This window comes from Phalangium opilio, unplaced genomic scaffold (assembly GCF_054372755.1).
Source record: "Phalangium opilio isolate 3A_F unplaced genomic scaffold, DU_Popi_V2 ptg000017l_1, whole genome shotgun sequence".
In the NCBI taxonomy this organism is placed as follows: domain Eukaryota; kingdom Metazoa; phylum Arthropoda; class Arachnida; order Opiliones; family Phalangiidae; genus Phalangium; species Phalangium opilio.
The window spans coordinates 13,398,924-13,408,244 of record NW_028324151.1 but is presented as its reverse complement, the minus strand read 5'-3'; positions in this window follow the sequence as shown (position 1 = coordinate 13,408,244).

The following is a 9,321-nucleotide window of genomic DNA, read 5'->3' as shown; positions in this document are numbered from 1 at the left end:
GTAGCGTGAAAAGTCATAACTTTTCCACAATACCTGACAACCATTTAATTTCTGAGCTTCCGTGGCTCAATGGTTAGCGCGTTCGGCTGTTAACCAACAGGTTGGTTGTTCAAGCCCACCCGGGAGCGGTGTTAAGGGATCTCAAATGTAACGTAAAAAGTCAGAGTTTTTCCACAATACCTGACGAACATTTAATTTTTGGGCTTCCGTGACGCAATGGTTAGCGCGTTCAGCTGTTCACCGAAAGGTTGGTGGTTCGAGCCCACCCGGGAGAGGTGTTGTGGGGTCTCAGATGTAGCGTAAAAAGTCAAAACTTTTCCACAATACGTGACAACCATAAAATTTGTAAGCTTCCGTGGCTAAATGTTAAGCGCGTTCGGCTGTTAACCAATAGGTTGGTGGTTCGAGCCCACCCGGGAGCGGTGTTAAGGGATCTCAAATGTAACGTAAAAAGTCAGAGTTTTTTTCACAATACCTGACGAACATTTTATTTTTGGGCTTCCTTGGCGCAATGGTTAGCGCGTTCGGCTGTTAACCGAAAGGTTGGTGGTTCGAGCCCACCCGGGAGAGGTGTTGTGGGGTCTCAGATGTAGCGTGAAAAGTCATAACTTTTTCACAATACCTGACAACCATTTAATTTCTAAGCTTCCGTGGCTCAATGGTTAGCGCGTTCGGCTGTTAACCAATAGGTTGGTGGTTCGAGCCCACCCGGGAGCGGTGTTAAGGGATCTCAAATGTAACGTAAAAAGTCAGAGTTTTTTTCACAATACCTGACGAACATTTTATTTTTGGGCTTCCTTGGCGCAATGGTTAGCGCGTTCGGCTGTTAACCGAAAGGTTGGTGGTTCGAGCCCACCCGGGAGAGGTGTTGTGGGGTCTCCAATGTAACGTAAAAAGTCAGAGGTTTTCCAAAATACCTGACGAACATTTAATTTTTGGACTTCCGTGGCGCAATGGTTAGCGCGTTCAGCTGTTAACCGAAAGGTTGGTGGTACAAGCCCACCCGGGAGAGGTGTTGTGGGGTCTCAGATGTAGCTTGAAAAGTCATAACTTTTCCACAATACGTGACAACCATTTAATTTCTGAGCATCCGTGGCTCAATGGTTAGCGCTTTCGGCTGTTAACCAACAGGTTGGTTGTTCAAGCCCACCCGGGAGCGGTGTTAAGGGATCTCAAATGTAACGTAAAAAGTCAGAGTTTTTTTCACAATACCTGACGAACATTTTATTTTTGGGCTTCCTTGGCGCAATGGTTAGCGCGTTCGGCTGTTAACCGAAAGGTTGGTGGTTCGAACTTACACGGGAGCGGTGTTAAGGGATCTCAAGTGTAACGTAAAAAGTCAGAGTTTTTCCACAATATCTGACGAACATATAATTTTTGGGCTTCCGTGGCGCAATGGTAAGCGCGTTCGGCTGTTAACCAATAGGTTGGTGGTTCGAGCCCAGCCGGGAGAGGTGTAGTGGGGTCTCAAATGTAACGTAAAAAGAAAACTTTTTCCACAATACCTGACGAACATTTTATTTTTGGGCTTCCGTGGCGCAATGGTTAGCGCGTTCAGCTGTTAACCGAAAGGTTGGTGGTTCGAGCCCACCCGGGAGAGGTGTTGTGGGGTCTCAGATGTAGCGTGAAAAGTCATAACTTTTCCACAATACCTGACAACCATTTAATTTCTGAGCTTCCGTGGCTCAATGGTTAGCGCGTTCGGCAGTTAACCAATAGGTTGGTGGTTCGAGCCCACCCGGGAGCGGTGTTATGGGGTCTCCAATGTAACGTAAAAAGTCAGAGGTTTTCCACAATACCTGACGAACATTTAATTTTTGGGCTTCCGTGACGCAATGGTTAGCGCGTTCAGCTGTTAACCAACAGGTTGGTTGTTCAAGCCCACCCGGGAGCGGTGTTAAGGGATCTCAAATGTAACGTAAAAAGTCAGAGTTTTTCCACAATACCTGACGAACATATAATTTTTGGGCTTCCGTGGCGCAATGGTAAGCGCGTTCGGCTGTTAACCAATAGGTTGGTGGTTCGAGCCCAGCCGGGAGAGGTGTAGTGGGGTCTCAGATGTAGCGTGAAAAGTCATAACTTTTTCACAATACCTGACAACCATTTAATTTCTGAGCTCCCGTGGCTCAATGGTTAGCGCTTTCGGCTGTTAACCAATAGGTTGGTGGTTCGAGCCCACCCGGGAGCGGTGTTATGGGGTCTCCAATGTAACGTAAAAAGTCAGAGGTTTTCCAAAATATCTGACGAACATTTAATTTTTGGGCTTCCGTGGCGCAATGGTTAGCGCGTTCAGCTGTTAACCGAAAGGTTGGTGGTACGAGCCCACCCGGGAGAGGTGTTGTGGGGTCTCAGATGTAGCTTGAAAAGTCATAACTTTTCCACAATACGTGACAACCATTTAATTTCTGAGCATCCGTGGCTCAATGGTTAGCGCTTTCGGCTGTTAACCAATAGGTTCGTGATTCGAGCCCACCCGGGAGCGGTGTTAAGGGATCTTAAATGTAACGTAAAAAGTCAGAGTTTTTCCACAATACCTGACGAACATTTAGTTTTTGGGCTTCCGTGGCGCAATGGTTAGCGCGTTCGGTTGTTAACCGAAAGGTTGGTGGTTCGAGCGCACCCGGGAGCGGTGTTGTGTAGTCTCAAATGTAACGTAATTAGAAAAGTTTTTCCACAATACCTGACGAACATTTTATTTTTGGGTTTCCGTTGCGCAATGGTTAGCGCGTTCAGCTGTTAACCGAAAGGTTGGTGGTTCGAGCCCACCCGGGAGAGGTGTTGTGGGGTCTCAGATGTAGCGTGAAAAGTCATAACTTTTCCACAATACCTGACAACCATTTAATTTCTGAGCTTCCGTGGCTCAATGGTTAGCGCGTTCGGCAGTTAACCAATAGGTTGGTGGTTCGAGCCCACCCGGGAGCGGTGTTATGGGGTCTCCAATGTAACGTAAAAAGTCAGAGGTTTTCCACAATACCTGACGAACATTTAATTTTTGGGCTTCCGTGACGCAATGGTTAGCGCGTTCAGCTGTTAACCAACAGGTTGGTTGTTCAAGCCCACCCGGGAGCGGTGTTAAGGGATCTCAAATGTAACGTAAAAAGTCAGAGTTTTTCCACAATACCTGACGAACATTTAATTTTTGGGCTTCCGTGACGCAATGGTTAGCGCGTTCAGCTGTTAACCGAAAGGTTGGTGGTTCGAGCCCACCCGGGAGAGGTGTTGTGGGGTCTCAGATGTAGCGTAAAAAGTCAAAACTTTTCCACAATACGTGACAACCATTAAATTTCTAAGCTTCCGTGGCTAAATGTTTAGCGCGTTCGGCTGTTAACCAATAGGTTGGTGGTTCGAGCCCACCCGGGAGCGGTGTTAAGGGATCTCAAATGTAACGTAAAAAGTCAGAGTTTTTTTCACAATACCTGACAAACATTTTATTTTTGGGCTTCCTTGGCGCAATGGTTAGCGCGTTCGGCTGTTAACCGAAGAGTTGGTGGTTCGAGCCCACCCGGGAGAGGTGTTGTGGGGTCTCAGATGTAGCGTGAAAAGTCATAACTTTTTCACAATACCTGACAACCATTTAATTTCTAAGCTTCCGTGGCTCAATGGTTAGCGCGTTCGGCTGTTAACCAATAGGTTGGTGGTTCGAGCCCACCCGGGAGCGGTGTTATGGGGTCTCCAATGTAACGTAAAAAGTCAGAGGTTTTCCACAATACCTGACGAACATTTAATTTTTGGGCTTCCGTGGCGCCATGGTTAGCGCGTTCAGCTGTTAACCAACAGGTTGGTTGTTCAAGCCCACCCGGGAGCGGTGTTAAGGGATCTCAAATGTAACGTAAAAAGTCAGAGTTTTTCCACAATACCTGACGAACATTTAATTTTTGGGCTTCCGTGACGCAATGGTTAGCGCGTTCAGCTGTTAACCGAAAGGTTGGTGGTTCGAGCCCACCCGGGAGAGGTGTTGTGGGGTCTCAGATGTAGCGTAAAAAGTCAAAACTTTTCCACAATACGTGACAACCATTAAATTTCTAAGCTTCCGTGGCTAAATGGTTAGCGCGTTCGGCTGTTAACCATTAGGTTGGTTCTTCGAGCCCACTCGGGAGCGGTGTTAAGGGATCTCAAATGTAACGTAAAAAGTCAGAGTTTTTCCACAATGTCTGACGAACATTTAATTTTTGGGCTTCCGTGGCGCAATGGTTAGCGCGTTCGGCTGTTAACCGAAAGTTTGGTGGTTCGAGCTTACACGGGAGCGGTGTAAAGGGATCTCAAGTGTAACGTAAAAAGTCAGAGTTTTTCCACAATACCTGACGAACATATAATTTTTGGGCTTCCGTGGCGCAATGGTAAGCGCGTTCGGCTGTTAACCAATAGGTTGGTGGTTCGAGCCCAGCCGGGAGAGGTGTAGTGGGGTCTCAGATGTAGCGTGAAAAGTCATAACTTTTTCACAATACCTGACAACCATTTAATTTCTGAGCTCCCGTGGCTCAATGGTTATCGCGTTCGGCTGTTAACCGAAAGGTTGGTGGTTCGAGCCCACCCGGGAGAGGTGTTGTGGGGTCTCAGATGTAGCGTGAAAAGTCATAACTTTTCCACAATACCTGACAACCATTTAATTTCTGAGCTTCCATGGCTCAATGGTTAGCGCGTTCGGCTGTTAACCAATAGGTTTGTTGTTCGAGCCCACCCGGGAGCGGTGTTATGGGATCTCAAATGTAACGTAAAAAGTCAGAGTTTTTCCACAATACCTGACGAACATTTAATATTTGGGCTTCCGTGGCGCAATGGTTATCGCGTTCGGCTGTTAACCGAAAGGTTGGTGGTTCGAACCCACCCGGGAGAGGTGTTGTGGGGTCTCAGATGTAGCGTGAAAAGTCATAACTTTTCCACAATACCTGACAACCATTTAATTTCTGAGCTTCCATGGCTCAACGGTTAGCGCTTTCGGCTGTTAACCAATCGGTTGGTGGTTCGAACCCACCCGGGAGCGGTGTTATGGGATCTCAAATGTAACGTAAAAAGTCAGAGATTTTCCACAATACCTGACGAACATTCAATTTTTGGGCTTCCTTGGCGCAATGGTTATCGCGTTCGGCTGTTAACCAATAGGTTGCTGGTTCGAGCCCACCCGGGAGCGGTGTTGTGAAGTCTCAAATGTAACGTAAAAAGCCAAAGTTTTTCCACAATACCTGACGACCATTTAATTTTTGGGCTTCCGTGGCGCAATGGTAAGCGCGTTCGGCTGTTAACCAATAGGTTGGTGGTTCGAGCCTACCCGGGAGCGGTGTTATGGGATCTCAAATGTAACGTAAAAAGTCAGAGTTTTTCCACAATACCTGACGAACATTTAGTTTTTGGGCTTCCGTGGCGCAATGGTTATCGCGTTCGGCTGTTAACCGAAAGGTTTGTGGTTCGAGCCCACCCGGGAGAGGTGTTGTGGGGTCTCAGATGTAGCGTGAAAAGTCATAACTTTTCCACAATACCTGACGAACATTTAATTTTTGGGCTTCCGTGGCGCAATGGTTATCGCGTTCGGCTGTTAACCGAAAGGTTGGTGGTTCGAGCCCACCCGGGAGAGGTGTTGTGGGGTCTCAGATGTAGCGTGAAAAGTCATAACTTTTCCACAATACCTGACAACCATTTAATTTCTGAGCTTCCATGGCTCAATGGTTAGCGCGTTCGGCTGTTAACCAATAGGTTTGTTATTCGAGCCTAGGGTTCGAAAATTACGGTAATTTTGGAAAATGGTAAATTACGCCGTAATTTACCGCGTAAATTACCGCGTAAATTACCATTCACGGTAATTTACGAAATTCAAAAATTAAATTATGTTGATCGTTTATAAGCTAAATAATGAAAAATATCACTTGAACACAGCTATTATTATTTAAACACCGAGTTTTGATGTTTGCAGCTCCAAAATACTTTTGAACAGCAAGATCCACTTGCTTCTTCTTAGCAATTTTGCGAATTATTGCTATTTCACGATATTAGAACAAAATTCTAGAGAAGGGCCGAATCCAGTTTAAACTGATACCGATATATCGGTTTAGTCAAATTTCGGTACCGATATTGGTATTGGCCCATCTCTAGAAATTTCGAACAACTAAAGCTTTCCAGCAAAGAGGGTAGAAAGAGGGGGAGTAGAAGCTAGCGGCTTTGGCAAGGCATTTTGAGTGTTCTCGCTTTTCTTTTTCATTTATTTGTTATATTTTCCTCCTAATATCCGGTTCACCGTATTTCAACCAATAAGAGGGCAGAGAAAGATGCGCGCGCGCACCGGAAGCTTAGAGGTAAACTTTCAAAGCGAGAACACTCACTTAACACCAACCTTTCCGATAACAGCCGAACGAGCTGAAAATGCGCCACAGAAGCCCGGAAATTGAATGGTTGTCAGGTATCGTGGAAAACTTATGACTTTTTACGCTACATCTGAGACCCCACAACACCTCTCCCGGGTGGAGTGGAACCACCAAACTATCGGTTAAAAGCCGAACGCGAATTTCATTGAGCCACGGAAGCTCTGAAATTTAATGGTCGTCAGGTATTGTTGAAAAACTTTGGCTATTTACGTTACATTTGATATCTCACAAAACCGCTCCCGGGTGGGCTCGAACCACCAACCTTTCGGTTAACAGCCGAACGCGCTAACCATTGAGCCACGGAAGCTTAGAAATTAAATGGCTGTCAGGTATCGTGGAAAACTTATGACTTTTTACGCTACATCTGAGAACCCACAACACCTCTCCCGGGTGGAATGGAACCACCAACCTTTCGGTTAACAGCTGAACGCGCTAACCATTGAGCCACGGAAGCTCAGAAATAAACTGGTTGTCAGGTATTGCGGAGAAACTTTGACTTTTTACGTTACTTATAAAACTTAACACCAACGTTCCCGGGTGGGTTTGAGCCACCAACCTTTCCGATAACAGACGAACGAGCTGAAAATGCGCCACAGAAGCCCGGAAATTGAATGGTCGTCAGGTATTGTGGAAAAACTTTGACTTTTTACGTCACATCTGAGACCTCACAACACCGCTCCTGGATGGGCTCGAACCACCAACCCTTCGGATAACAGCCGAACGAGCTAACCATTGCGCAACGGAAGCCCAAAAATTAAATGTTCATCTGGTATTGTGGAAAAACTCTGACTTTTTACGTTACATCTGACACCTCAAAGCACCGCTCCCGGGTGTTCGAACCACCAACCTTTCGGTTAACAGCCGAACGCGCTATCCATAGCGCAACGGAAGCTCAAAAATTAAATGGTCTTCAGGTATAGTGGAGAAACTATGACTTTTTACGTTACTTATAAATATTAACACCAACGTTCCCGGGTGGGCTTGAGCCACCAACCTTTCGGATGACATCCGAACGCGCTAATCATTGCACCACGCAGGCCCAAAAATGAAATGGACGTCTGGTATTGTAGAAAACTTATGACTTTTTACGCGACATCTGAGACCCCACAACACCTATCCCGGGTGGAATGGAAGCACCAACCTTTCGGATAACAGCCGAACGCAATTAGCATTGTGCCACGGAAGCTTAGAATTTCAAATGTTGTCAGGTATTGTGGAAAAACCACGGCTTTTTACGTTACATCTGAGATCTCACAACACCTTTCCCGGGTGGGCTCGAACCACCAACCTTTCGGTTAACAGATGAACGCCATAACCATTGCGCCACGGAAGCTCAGAAATTAAATTTTTCGTCAGGTATTGTGGAAAAACTTTGACTTAATACGTTACATCTGAGCCCTCACAACACTGCTCCCGGGTGGGCTCGAACCACCAACCTTTCGGTTAACAGCTGAACGCGCTAACCATTGCGCCACAGAAGCCCAAAAATTAAATGTTCGTCAGGTATTGTGGAAAAACATTGACTTTTTACGTTACATCTGAGACCTCACAACACCGCTCCCGGGTGGGCTGGAACCACCAACCTTTCGGTAAGCAGATGAACGCGATAACCATTGCGCTACGGAAGCCCAAAAATTAAATGGTGTTCAGGTATTGTGGAAAACTTATGACTTTTTACGCGACATCTGAGACCCCACAACACCTCTCATGGGTGGGCTCGAACCACCAACCTTTCGGTTAACAGCTGAACGCGCCAACCATTGCGCCACGGAAGCCCAAAAATTAAACCTTCGTCAGGTATTGTGGAAAAACACTGACTTATTACGTTACATCTGAGACCTCACAACAACGCTCTTGGATGGGCTCGAACCACCAAACTATCGGTTAAAAGCCGAACGCGCTAACAATTGAGCCACGGATGCTCTGAAATTAAATGGTCGTCAGGTATTGTGGAAAAACTTTGACTTTTTACGTAACATCTGAAACCTCACAGCACCGCTCCTGGGTGGGCTCGAACCACCAACCTTTCGGTTAACAGATGAACGCGATAACCATTGCGCAAAAGAAGCCCAAAAATTAAATGGTCTTCAGGTATTGTGGAAAAATTTTGACTTTTTACGTTACTTATAAAACTTAACACCAACGTTCCCGGGTGGGCTGGTACCACCAACCTTTCAGTAAACAGATGAACGCGATAACCATTGCGCCCCGGAAAACCAAAAATTAAATGGACGTCAGGTATTGTGGATAACTTATGACTTTTTACGCGACATCTGAGACCCCACAACACCTCTCATGGGTGGGCTCGAACCACCAACCTTTCGGTTAACAGCTGAACGCGCCAACCATTGCGCCACGGAAGCCCAAAAATTAAACCTTCGTCAGGTATTGTGCAAAAAACACTGACTTATTACGTTACATCTGAGACCTCACAACAACGCTCTTGGATTGGCTCGAACCACCAAACTATCGGTTCAAAGTCGAACGGCCTAACAATTGAGCCACGGAAGCTCTGAAATTAAATGGTCGTCAGGTATCGTGGAAAAACTTTGACTTTTTACGTAACATCTGAAACCTCACAGCACCGCTCCTGGGTGGGCTCGAACCACCAACCTTTCGGTTAACAGATGAACGCGATAACCATTGCGCAACGGAAGCCCAAAAATTAAATGGTCTTCAGGTATTGTGGAAAAACTTTGACTTTTTAAGTTACTTATAAAACTTAACACCAACGTTCCCGGGCGGGCTGGAACCACCAACCTTTCGGTAAGCAGATGAACGCGATAACCATTGCGCCTCGGAAGCCCAAAAATTAAATGGACGTCAGGTATTGTGGAAAAACTTTGACCTTTTACGTCACATCTGAGACCTCACAACACCGCTCCCGGGTGGGCACGAACCACCAACCTTTCGGTTAACAGCGGAACGCGCTAACCATTTAGCCACGGAAGCTCAGAAATTCAATGGT